General features: G+C 41.0%; 1 pseudogene; it reads right to left on the bottom strand.

Annotated features, from left to right (window-relative positions):
• Nucleotides 1-1,860: 1,860 nt before the first annotated feature.
• Nucleotides 1,861-5,744, bottom strand: LOC100751207 (annotated as a pseudogene).
• Between the last annotated feature and the right edge of the window lie 7,667 nt (nt 5,745-13,411).

Below are 13,411 nucleotides of genomic sequence, written 5' to 3'. Positions count from 1 at the left end.
TGAGTTACTAGGTCTCCAGGTGGGTGAGAGCAGGACTAGGGCACAGCTGTCAGCAGACTCTGGGTTGATTGGTTGGTCCTCAGGGGCCAATTAAATCTGCCTTTGCACTGTTTGGGGGCTGGAATAGCCCAGCGATCTCAGCAGAGTCAGGGTCACTTCATTCTTAGGGGCCTATTCAATCTGCCTGTCGAACCCAGGGGTGGGATTTCCCAGAGTGGACAGGCAGAAGTTTGGCCCAGGGTAGGGGCTGAAGCAGCTCACCTCTGCACTCTGGGCGGGGGGCAAATCTGGCTCGATTATTTTAGTGTTATGAGTGCATGTAAGTATGTGCACTGTATGTGTGGCTGGTTCCTGATGAAGCCAGAAGAGGGCGCCAGATTATTTGGAACTGGACTTGCATTGATGGTTGGAAGCCTTATGTGTTCAATGTGTGTTGAACCCTTTTCCTCAAGAAGAATAGCAGGTGCTCTTAGCTGCTGAGTCAGGTCTCTAGCCCAGTAATTGGGAATCTCTTAATGAACCCTTTTTCAAATATCTAGTGTACCTTTGCTTTTCTGTCAGTGTATCCTGTCATTCTCAGATTACAGTAGGGTGATGAGTTTCCCAGAGAGACAGTGCTTACTAAAATATTTGCCCTGTAGGAAAGAGGAGCCCCCATTTTATCATCATCAGAAAACATGCATGAAGAGAGACACCTATTAGAATTTTTGTGATTATTATTTATTATAGCAAAGTACTCAGTGAAATATTTGATATGGATGGACTGAGAAAATGATTTGCTGATTTACATGGTAAATTAAATTTATCACATGGGTGTTAGAGTGCATACCTATAATCCCAGAACTCAGATAGCTGGGCCAGAAAGATAAAGAGTTTGAGGCTCTCTTAGCATACACATTAAAATCCTGTCTATAAAAGTAAATTAAAGGTTTCGAAATTTCTGATTCCTAGGCATCTCTTAGGAAAATTACCTCACAGATGAGACCCAGAATGTTTTTTTAGAAAAAGATTTTTAAAAGTAAGTGTGTGTGTGTGTGTGTGTGTGTGTGTGTGTGTGTGTGTGTGTGTGTTGCCATAGAGGCCAGAACAGTATTCCATTAGATCCTGAGTTACATGTAGTTTGGAGCCACTCAATGTGGGTGCTGGTGGCTTTGGAAAACCAGGAAGTGCTCTTAACCCTTGAGCTATCTCCCCAGCCTTGAGAAACTGTATGGTTAAAGAATGTTTTCAGGTGAGGTATTCTTATATAATAATGACAGGTTTGATAGTCACAATGTTAAGGGTAGTTATCGAAAAATGTTAAATAACACCAAATATACACAGAAAAGAATCAACAAATATATTGAGAGATTTTATAAATGTGTCAGGATATATTTTACTTACTTAAAAATCCTTTTTATGAAACTGAAATCCTAATTTTTTTTCCTTCTCATAACAATGAACAGTAAACTTTGCCTCATGGATCCCCATGTATATTTCCAAGCAGGAATCTGTGAAAAATCTGTGAAAATTTGAGGTACAGTGACATAGTACTGACTCCATCCACCTCCAGAAACTTACTTGAAGTAGGAATATCTTAAGTGATGCTGCTACTTCCCAAGGTGGCACTGTGAAAAAGAATTTCTCTGTTATGCAACTAGCTATAGTGTAGTGTAGGGAATGCTGCATGTTTGGTTGTGATAAATGGAGGACTTATTGTTCTTGGGTTTTCGTTTGTGCCCTCATAGTCATCCAGAGGCTTTCATCTCATCCAAGCTGTTATTCTCTATTCCAGGCTTGCAGCTAGAATCAAGGCCGGGAATTCTGAAGGACTGGGGATGGTGTGAGTTCATGATCTCTCCCCATAGACAGGTGTTGTCCTCATCTGGGCATCCTGGGTGCAGGATTTGTGGAGTGCTTCCCTGCAGCACAAGGATTATCTGGCCAGAAGTGTCCATCCATTTTCAGCACTGAAAAAGATTGGCGGAAGAAGGCAGGGTCTGGTAAGTGAGATGCTCCCCTCTTGTCAGTGCACTTCTGCACTTAGGTCCCTACAGCAGTGTGGACAGCTTTCCTATGATCTCAGCTTGAGCCTCAGATTTTTCACAACAAAAGAAAAAGTATCTGATGTGAGGCCCAATTCTATGCACATGCAGTTAATTCTGCTTGAATTTTAGGTATGTACCAAATGACACTTTGACTCTCATAAGACCTCTTCATCAAATTATGCTTGGAAACTTGGATATTCACATGCTCAGGAAGAAACAGATTCGACCATATTGGTGCAGCATTCGTTTAGTCCCAGCAACCTTGAGACAGACTTACAGGCAGAGGCAGAGGCAGAGGCATATTAATGTGAGTTCTAGGCCAGCCTGATGCAATATAGTAGGTTACAGAATATCAGTAAAGAAAATAAGAGCAAGTAAATCAATAAGAAGATTCTTCCCTTGTTTGATGCTATAAAATGTCAATGCCAAATGCCTCAGAGGACAGTGTGTAACAAACTCTGAAAGTGTTAGATCCTAGCATAGCAGATTTGAAGGTTTAGGGACTGGCCTTAATGGAGGAAAACACCAACCACTCCAGAAATCCTGGCAGTATTTGTCAAATATTCTCTCAGGGAAGGAAAGAGTTCATTGCCAGGAAAAGAAGGAGTTTCATGAGGGTATGTCTTAGATAACTGGATGAATCTTTGTAATTGATTTCTCAGCCAGAGAATAAACATATGAATTATTTTCAATTCAAAAAAATGAGAAAGAAGTCAACCCACCTACTAAAGGAGCAAGAAAAAGACGGTCCTCACAGATTTGCAGAAAATGGAGAGTGAGTCCAGGAGGCATGAAAGAAGTACATACTGAACCTCCAGGAGGTGCCAGCCAAGACAACCAAGAAATTAAATGGGAAACAACGCTGATGGAGTTATCCAACTGGAATGCTGCCTTATATTCTGTGCTGGGTATGGAAAGGATTCCAGCCTGTTTGGATACCAGTATGGAGGGTCCTCCAAAAGACAAAACCTGCCCTACCACATAGTTCATGTACACTTTGCCAAAATTCAATATATTAAAGTGGTACTTGTCCATCAGCTGATTGCAGCACTGTGTGCAGAACATTAGTGAACCAAGCATGGTGTCCAACAGCATTGTCAAGTGGGAAGAACACGTGAAGTACATAGAATGTGGAGTCCTTACGGCCATAGTGAAAATCAAATTGTGTTGTTTGTAGTGTGCAGATACAACTGGTGTTTGATAAGATGGTTCAGCAGATAAGACACGTACTCTTCTTGTAGTCCCCAGGCTGAAGTCAGAGGACCTCATGGTGGCTTTCGATGTCAGTAAATTACAGAATCCAGATAATTGGTGCCCTTTTCAGTCCTCCATGGGCACACCACATATTTGTTACACAGGAATCCATGGGAATCACACACAACCACACACACAAAACTATACACACACATACCACACACAGAGATACAGGCATAAAATAGGTTAAAATATTAAGTGGATGCTTTTAAAACTGGATACAACTTGAGGTAAACATACTAATCAAACTAAACCCATCTCAGCAAGAGTCAACCATGGGTATGTTCACTTCAAGCCAGGGGTTTGACTATATGCACCTGGAATCCTGTATTTCATTTCATGAAATTGAGGAAGATCACTGCCCCAGACTACTAATGATGAAAGGGGTGGAGTGAGAGCTTCAAAATGGGAGGAAATATGGTAAAAGTAGGAGTGTGGTCACTATATTGCATACTCTTGGGGAACAATACCATGTTTCGTAACCAGTGTAATGAAAATAAAAATTCAAGGGAATAATTTTATCACCACTATTGATTTTAGCTAATGTTTTTGACATTAAGTGGTTGCAGTGATTTCACGCATATAATGTATTTATGTAACATCTTTTCTTACTTTGAGGAAAACATTAAAACCCTCTATATATGTTCATGGATGAAATAACTGATTTAAGTTTCTACTGTCAAATTTAGTGTATTCAAATATTTACAAGCATAGAAAATATCTTTGCATTTGTATATAAATCCAGACATGTACACATTAGTCTACATACCTACATATGTACCTATGCATGTACATATTCATCAGAGTCTTTAAACATCAGACATACCCGTGTGTCTGTACATATATCTCACCTTGTGGATGATGAATAGCGATGTATTCCAAAGGCTTGGGCAGCACATACAATGCATAGCCATAATATCAAGCAATTTCCATTTCCTTCTTGCTGTGAAGGAAAACACCCAGTTTGTCCTGAGAGGTGCACTTGGCAACATTCTGTCACTCCCGTTGAGCCCACTTCTTCATGGCCTACCTCTCTGGCCTCTGCTGTGCTGTGATGGGCTGTGAGATGACTGGTCCTGGAATGTTGACTTCCCTTCATGGAATTGGGTGGCAGATGGTGTCTTGCAGCAGATATTGGGTTTGAGGTTTGGGAGGTGATGGAACCTTGTTCCTAGCAGCAGACACAAGCTACCTTTGCAGTGAAGAATGAGATGATACTCATAGGGGGCAGGCCCAGGGACAGCTGACTGAGGTCTCATGCAAGAATGGAAGCTGTGTGTCACATTAGTTTGTGTGGCACTGGTGGCAGTCGGCACAGCTGTCTTGTCAGAGGCCGTCACAGATATGCTGGCAGCAGCTGGTTGGGATGGCTTGAGTGTGGGAGACTGAGCCAAGTGGGAATGTGGCCTCACAGCATAAGCTGCAGTGGGCTTGCATAAAGCCAGGGTCAGAAGCTTTCTGGAAAGCAGGCTGGCTTGAGGCTTGACCAGGTCTGGGAAAGGCAGAGATACCAGCTTGATCTTCCCAGGTGGGAGCAGCTCACACAGGGACAGAGATGGATTCTCCTTGTGAGCACTGCTCACTGGTCTCTAAGCATTGCCCAGGGTTTTAGCAGGCCCTCGGCCATCACATGGCACATCCAGCAGTGATGTGGTGGCTGGGCCTGTGCTGGGATCATTGTTGCTGCTCAAGTTTAGCAGAGCCTGGGAGGGGGAGATGCCCATTTTCTTGTCACTCTTCTTTCCCAGTGGGTGAAAGACCTGCACGGCCTCCAGCATGTGCATGCCGAGGTGAGTGTGAGGCTTTTTAAAGCTGACTTGGCTGAGCTCAAGTGGATTCCTCCTCTTCTTGGTCTTGGGGATGCTGAGCTTGTCTTCTACATTCACTCTGGGACAAGATGGCTTTAGCCCCCCAGTTTTCTTGTTTTTTTTTCCCTCTGGTTGTCTTGGTCTTGTCTTGGCCCTGTGCCCTAGATATCGTGGGCCTGCTGTGTGCAGATTTCTGAGCTGTGCCATCTAGGTGCTTGACCATGTTGTCAATAGCCCCTTCACTGGCCATAGCAATGCCAAAAGCATCTTCTCCCTCCAACAGGATCTGGCACTGGATTCTGGCCTGAGGAACTCCATGCAGCAGATCAGAGGCTTTCTTATTTTCCTCTTTGAATATGAAGATGTTGCTGCTGGAGCTTTCCTGGGCCTGATCACTCCTGAAGACTCTAAAGTCTGTGGAATGTGTTGCCATGGGATCTTCCAATTGGACTAGGTCAGTGAGGGAGTTTAAGAGTTGGGGAAGGTGAATGTCTGACACAAGTGTAGTCATGTCTTCAAAATCAATGCTGGACACCATGACACTCTGCAGAGTTCCTGGCTCTTCCAGACCAAGGCTAGTGCATCCCAAGATGGAATCATCAGAAGCTAGCTTCTGCCTTAGGCTTCCATCAGTGTAGTTCAGGGGCTGCTGCATGCCGGGCTGTGCTAAAGAGGAGAGTGGTGCATCTTGGTTGTCTTTAATTCACTCATAGGCCTTCATAGGCATCCATGGTTCAGCAGTCATCTCCTACATATTGTTTTTCCCTGTTTCTACCAGGCTTGGAACAGGAGGCAATGTCATGAATTGTGAAGCACTTTGCATGGGAGCAGTCAATGATCTGTCCCCAAAGACAGGTGGTGTCTTCATCTGCACATCCTGTGTGCAAGCATTGCAGAGCTCTGGACTCTGCAGCTGACAGATTGTCTGGCTTGGAGGTGTCAATCCCAGGGATATCTCCATTTCCACTACTTAAAAAGAGTGAAGGAAGAAGACAGTGTCTGGTGAGTGAGATGCTTCTCTCCTTTGAGTGCACTTGAGCACTAAGGGCCCTACAGCATTGGGGCAGGGTTTCCTATAGCTCTGCTTGAGTGGCAAGTGCATCACCTTTGGAGACTCATAGTACTCTTCAGTGGTTTGTGGTGACCATGTGATGTCGTGTCCTCTCAGATGTTTGTGTGTTCCTTTGTGTTTGTGTGGTGTGTGCATGCATAGTGATCACTAGGAGGTTACAGAATTCCCTTGGCATGTGGTCTTCCCTCACCCTCCCCTTTGTCTTTGAAATAGTGCCTCTCCTTTCTTTGGAAGTTTGCTCTTAGGCAGGTCATCATGTCTAAAGATTCCAAAACTTACATGTGTCTTTTATCTTGTTTCAGTCTCTGTCATCACTACTATGTCTCCAGAAAGCTTGGTTTTTATAGGCGGTTAGGTTACTGCACCCAATTCCCCACTCCTGACAGCCTACCAGTTGTAGAACCCTGACTTTTATCCAGCCACACTTTTAAGAGACTTCTATAAGTGGCATGACAATTAGTTTAAGGAGGTGAAATCTTTGGGCTGGAGGGTTACTTTCTCCCATCATTGAGACTGAAGATTGGGATGGGGAGCCAGAGGCAAAGCTATCCTCTTGGGACTCACATTCTTCCTCTGTGTGGGAATTGAGATCTAAAATATCACACATGGCTATCATTTACCTGGAGGAGAGGGTGGCATTCTGGTCCATCACAGTTACAGTGAAGTCCTTCCTGTCAGTGCTTTCTGTGAGATCCCATGGGAGAACACTTGGATAAAAGAGTACTAAGGTAGAGATCTGGTTCTGGCCAGGCAGTGCACTCAGCTTTTTCGTGCCAGCTCATTGGTAAAGGTAGGCACTGTCCATGAGCTGCTGGCCACAAGTGCTGGGGTCTGATGGCAGGAGCCATGCAGAACTCATAGCTGCTGTGGAGACCCTGGAGAAGTTGCACACACTTCCTCCTGAAGGTGTGGAATTCCTCAGCACAGGCACAGAAGGCCTCAGAGCACATTCTGTCCCAAAGAATGGTGTGCTTTGGAAATTAACTGTAGAAAGCAAGAGAACACTGGGAAAATTGTGAGATGGAAATTTTGTAGCTTCCTGTGAAGAGCTGTGTTATGGCCAGGTTGTCCTGTCTGCGTTTGTCTGTAACCCATGTTCCCTCACATATCCCAAACAAAAGGATTCAGAATGCTTCTTGGTACTGGATAGGATGTAACTCATTAGATGAGCTGCCTGTCATTCCTGTTTGGGCATGGAAGTCCTAGATGCTCTGTTTTAATCCAGGCTTTCATATGGACACTACTGTTTTTTGCCCTGCTGTGACACTCCCTTACATCTGTGTGCCAGATCAGATGTGTTTACAGATAGGAGAACCTTAGACAACCTGTCATACTTGTTTGCCTTATCCCTGTTCTGTGCATATCTTACTCTGCTTAGTGAGCCAGAGAGCAGTCTGGCCTCCAATTTCACAGATCACCCTGCCTCTGCCTCCAGAGTGCTGGTGTCATAAGTACTTGCTATGTCCACCAGGCTGACTTTGCTTCATGATATGATGTATCTATAATTTCATAGAAAACTACAGTAGTCATCTAATATCCCTTCCTCTTCTAGCTCCTGCTATTCCCCACTCAATCTTTATATAAACCATGACATCTTATTAATTTTATAACTGTTAATCAATTATGCATATAAGACTTCATGGGTCAAACCTACTGAAATGTTTGTTGTTGTTTGCACTTGTTTCATGTGACCTCTTGAGATTGCTTATGAATTAAGGGTTTTCATCTCTGAATAAGATTTTCTCAGTTTTACTGTCCTCGATATTGGCTCTTTAACAGTTGCTGGGGAACTGGTAATTTTGGATAACTCTCAGTGAGGAATATTGGTGGGAATTGCTCTACAGTTTCACATGTCATTAGTCATTGTGCAGGGAACACCTGCATGTGGAGTGTCCAACCCCATCTGGTAAAAAGCAGACGAGTCGTTTTCAGGGAAGTAGTCATCAGAGACTAGTCAAAATGTACTCTTACATCAGTGACTCTATCCATAGTTCCCTTATGTTTTTTTGTGCTGTATCACCCCTTTGTGTCATTCCCTGGTAGTACTGTAGTGTATCTAGGCAAGGGTGTGGGAGATACTTATATTCATTCCTCATTCTAACTGCCACACAAAGCACTAGATAATGTACCAATGTCTAACAGTCCTTGTTGAAACTGACCCAGGAACCTGTTTAGCTCTCTTCCTTCATTCAAAAGAGGTGTCACAGCTTTCACTCAGGAACTCTTTCTCACTGAGCTAGTGCTGTAGCTTGCAGCTACATGTGCAGCTCAGTAGCACTGTTCCTCCATGTAGAGAGTTTTATGTTTTCTACTGCTGGACAAAATGCTGCCATTAGTATGTCCTTTTCCATATACAGCAGAATGTCCTGGACACTCACCCTGCCAGATTCCCTCATAACTCACCAACAGCCAGATTATGTGACACATTCCCAGTGGCAATGCCTGACAGTAGGATGCTTCATTCATTCTTCTCGTCATAGAACTTTCAGAAGAAACATGGTTATCCTGGTGCAATGTAAGCCCAACAGGCAGAACTTCACCAGGACTTTGCTATTGAATACTCTGAGGACAAACATACAACTAGAGATAGGAGGGTTTATTCTAGATAGATACATGGATGGATGGATGGATAGATGAATGGATGGATGGATGGTCTGAAGGATGGAGAGATAGATGGTTGGATGGAGGGGTGGTTGTGTGGATAGTGTATGCATGTTTGGATAATTAGAAATGTGTTCTGTTTTGAATTCCCATCATTTCTGTGGTTTATAATAAATTTAAAACTTTGCTTATTATCTTCATTGATTTTTGAAAAGAACTTATTTTCTCTAACTTCCTATACTGATTTTAGTTTCCCTATTCTCTGATCCTTTAGTTGCTACCACAGGACCCTCTTCTCAGTCCTTAGTCCATATCTGCTGCACTTTTGATAGGAACAGGCTTTAATAGCTAACAACCAAATATAAGAAAATAAAGATAAGGTGAAGGAACTTATTACAACTAAGTTGAAGATCACTACCCAATGGAAGGAAAAGTGTCCTAATGGCTGGCAGAAGAGTCAGAGACCCATATGTTCTTAGAATACCACAAAATTCTAAGCATATAAATCTAATTTATGCACAGAAGCACTGGGTGGACATAAGTAGGGTGATGCTGCTTCATTGTTTGTGAGATTATATGAGCTGTGATTTGTAGATTCATGGAGCTTTGTTCTTTATTGTCCTCCAGCCCTGTGGCTCTTAAACCCTTTCTTCCTTCTTTTCCATAAGATGGGATTTCATAACTTTTGAGGGGAGGGATTTCTTGGTGACCTCCAATGTGTGATACTAATTCTATTTATTCTCTTTTTCCATTTTTGTTTAAATTAGAAACAAGATTGTTTTACATGTTAATCTCAGTTCCCTCTCCCTCCCCTCCTCCTCTGTCACCCACTAACACCCTATCCCATACCCTTTCTGCTCCCCAGGGAGGGTGAGGCCTTTTATGGGGGATCATATCCTTTGGGATAAGGCCTAGGCTCTCCCCCATGTGTCTAGGCTGAGAGAGTATCCTTCTATGAGTAATTGACTTCTGAAGTCCATGTAGTACAGAGGCCCCATATATTTCTGAGGTCTCCTCACTGACACCCATGTTCATGTGGTCTATATCAGTCCCATGCTGGTTTCTAAGCTATCAGACTGGGGACCATGATCTCCCCCTTTTTCAAGTCAGTTGTTTCTGTGGGTTTCACCAGCATGGTCTTGACCCCTTTGTTCATCACTCCTCCTTCTCTGCAACTGGATTCCAGGAGTTCAGTTCAGTGTTTAGCTGTGGGTATCTGCTTCTACTTCCGTTAGCTGGTGGATTTAGGCTCTAGGATGACATATAAGGTACTCATCAAACTCATTACTGGAGAAGAGCATTTAAGGTAGCCTTTCCACTATTGCTTAGATTGTTAGTTGGTGTCATCCTTGTAGTGCCAGATTTATCTTTAAACATATAATAGATCCATCTATTATGGTAGCTCTTATATTCCTCTTTTCTACTCTTCCTCCAACTCAAACTTCCTGCTCCCTCATATCCTCCTATCGCCTCCTGTTCTCCCCTTCCCCTCCCCTAGGTCCTCTCCCCTCCCCCTATGCTCCAAATTTCCTCAGGAGATCTTGTACCTGTTCCCTTCTCTGTGGGACAATGTTTATTCCACTTAGGGTCCTCCTTGTTTCCTAGTTTTTCTGGAGGTATGGATTGTAGGCTGGTAATCCTTTGCTCTATGTCTAAAATCCATGTATGAGTGAATACATGTCATGTTTGTATTTTTGTGACTGGGTTACCTGGCTCAGAATGGTTTCTTCTAGTTCCATCCATTTGCCTGGAAATTTCAAGGTTCCATTGTTTTTGCTGTTGAATAACTCTTCATTGTATAAATGTACCACATTTTCTCTATCCATTCTTCAGATGAGGGGCATCTAGGTTGCTTCCAGGTTCTGGCAATTACAAATAATGCTGCTATGAACATCGTTGAACAGATTTCCTTGCTGTATTAACATGCTTCTTTTGGGTATATGCCTAAGAGTGGAATTACTGGATGTATGTGTAAAATCCATGTATGAGTGAGTGCATACTACGTTTGTCTTTTTGTGACTGGGTTATCGCACTCAGAATGGTTTCAGTTTTGTGCATGACCATAGACATCTATCATGCCAGCGAGCAGTTACACCAGCACCATTTGTTGAAGATGCTTTCTTTTTTCCATTCTATAACTTTAGCCTCTTTGTCAACATTCAGGTGTGTTTGCATGTGTGTGGGTTAATATCAGGGTTTTCAACTCAATTCATTCCATTGGTCTACCTGTCTATTTTTGTGCCAATACCAAGCTGTTTGTAGGACTATAGATCTATAATGGAGCTTGAAGTCAGGGATGGTGATGCCTCTGGAGCCTTCTATAACCTTGGTACCCATGTCACACAAAGACACAACTAAGAAAAAAGAACTACAGACCAATATCCCTCATGAATATGATGCAAAAATACTAAATAAAATACTGGCTTTTCAATTCCAAGAACACATCAGAGAAATCATCTACCATGATCAAGTAGGCTTCATCCCATCGATGCCAGGATGATTCAACATAAGAAAATCCATCATTGTAATTCACCATATAAAGAGACTGAGAAATAAACACCACATGGTCATCTCACTAGATGCTGAAAAAGCCTTTGACAAAATGCAACACCCCTTCATGATAAAGGTCTTTGAGAGATAAGGGATAATAACAACATACTTAAACATAATAAAAGCAATATACAGCAGGCCCACAGCCAACATCAAACTAAATGGAGAGAAACTCAATGTGATTCCTGTAAAATCAGGAACAAGACAAGGCTGTCCACTGTCTCCATACCTCTTCAATATTGTCCTTGAAGTTAAAAGGAGATCAATAGGATACAAATTGGAAAGGAAGAAGTCAAGCTTTCACTGTTTGCAGATGATATGATAGTTTGTGTAAGTGACCTGAAAAACTCTACCAGGGAACTACTATAGGTGAAAAACACATTCAGCAAATTGGCAGGATACAAGATTAACTCAAAAAATCAGTAGCCCTACTCTATACAGATGACAAATTTGTGGAGAAAGAAATCAGAGAATCATCACCCTTTACAATTGCCACAAATGACATAAAATACCTTGCGGTATTGCTAACAAAAAGTGAATGAACTGTATCAACAATTTTGAGTTTTTAAAGAAAGAAATTAAAGAAGATACCGGAAAACGGAAGGATCTTCCATGTCCTTGGATAGGTAGGATCAACATAGTAAAAATGGCAATCTTGCCAAAAGCAACCTGCAGATGCAATGTAATCCCCATCAAAATCAAATCAGACCTTGAAAGAAAAATTCTCAATTTTATATGGAGAAACAAAAGACCCAGGATAGCGAAAAAAACCCTGTACAATAAAGATTTTCTTAATTTTAAAAAGAAATCACTCAACTCTGCATGCCTCATTATACCATAGTAAAATATTTGGGTAGTAATACCTACAATTTCTTTTATGTGTGAATATTGAGATACTTGAGTTTATGTTTTAGACTATCTACTATAGTTGAACTATTATAATTTCTCTTTACCGTTCTCAGCTTTGCCTCTATTATTATATATATTAGTGCATTATAGTAGTATATATATTAGTGCTTACTATTCTGGTGGGATTTTTAATAGACTTAATTGAATATATAATAGAAAATATCAATAATTCATGTCACTTTTAGACACACATGTTAATTACTTCAAACATTTTTGGAAATGCCAAACCAGCCCAGGCTTATATGCATTTTCCATTATTAAAATTGGTAATATATGCAGAATGTATGAACAGTGACACAATTTCCCAACTTTATATAAGTAAATTTAAATGCTATTCTATGCATAGTATTTATATGTAAGTGGCACATAATTTTCCTTGATCTTGTACATGCTATGATGAAAATCTCTGTTATATACTAAATTACAATAATCTAATTACAAAACTCTTCAGTTTCAAGATGAAAGCTATACCCATAAAATAATTTATTAACATCCATAAACATGGATTTTTAACTCTTTAACACTCTAAAAAGTTAATGAAATTCTCAAAACTCAGAGTAAAAGTTACTATTATAATTACAATTTAACTATCTAAACCTTATTGTAGCTAGAAATCAGTTAACAACTTGAAGATGACCACCGGTTTTTATACCAGATCTCTTCTTCTGATCAAAGAAAAAGAGATGTACTGTTGCTTATGAGAAATGTGTACTTTTAGTAAAATGTTATACAATTCATTTAGGAATATGAAATACTTTTCACAACATGGGCATTTTTGTTAGACTTTCTTATAGTTTTTGCATTCTCTCATCACAACTTACTTTGAAAAGCAATTTACTAGCCAAAAGTAACTTTTATGCAATAAAACAGCAAGAAAATATTTTACATTCCTTAACCCCAAAAGGAGAAAGTATTTGGCAAAGGGATAACTCATAAAACATATACATATATTCTCCTGTCTGTATATGAACATAAAAGTCATTAACTATGATTATTAATTATTATTTTGTATGTCCATTACTAGAAAGGTTATTTACCATTGGCAAGCTATATAAATAAGAACTTAATCATATAAAACAGTGAACACATTGCACAGCCTGTTTTGTATAACTTGAAATTTTAGAGTTAAATATTGGTAATTATAGATGTGACACTTTCAATTAACCTTCAACATAGACCAAGCTGAATTT

This window comes from Cricetulus griseus, chromosome 3, assembly GCF_003668045.3.
Source record: "Cricetulus griseus strain 17A/GY chromosome 3, alternate assembly CriGri-PICRH-1.0, whole genome shotgun sequence".
NCBI classification, from domain to species: domain Eukaryota; kingdom Metazoa; phylum Chordata; class Mammalia; order Rodentia; family Cricetidae; genus Cricetulus; species Cricetulus griseus.
This window is presented reverse-complemented; position numbering and strand designations above follow the sequence as displayed.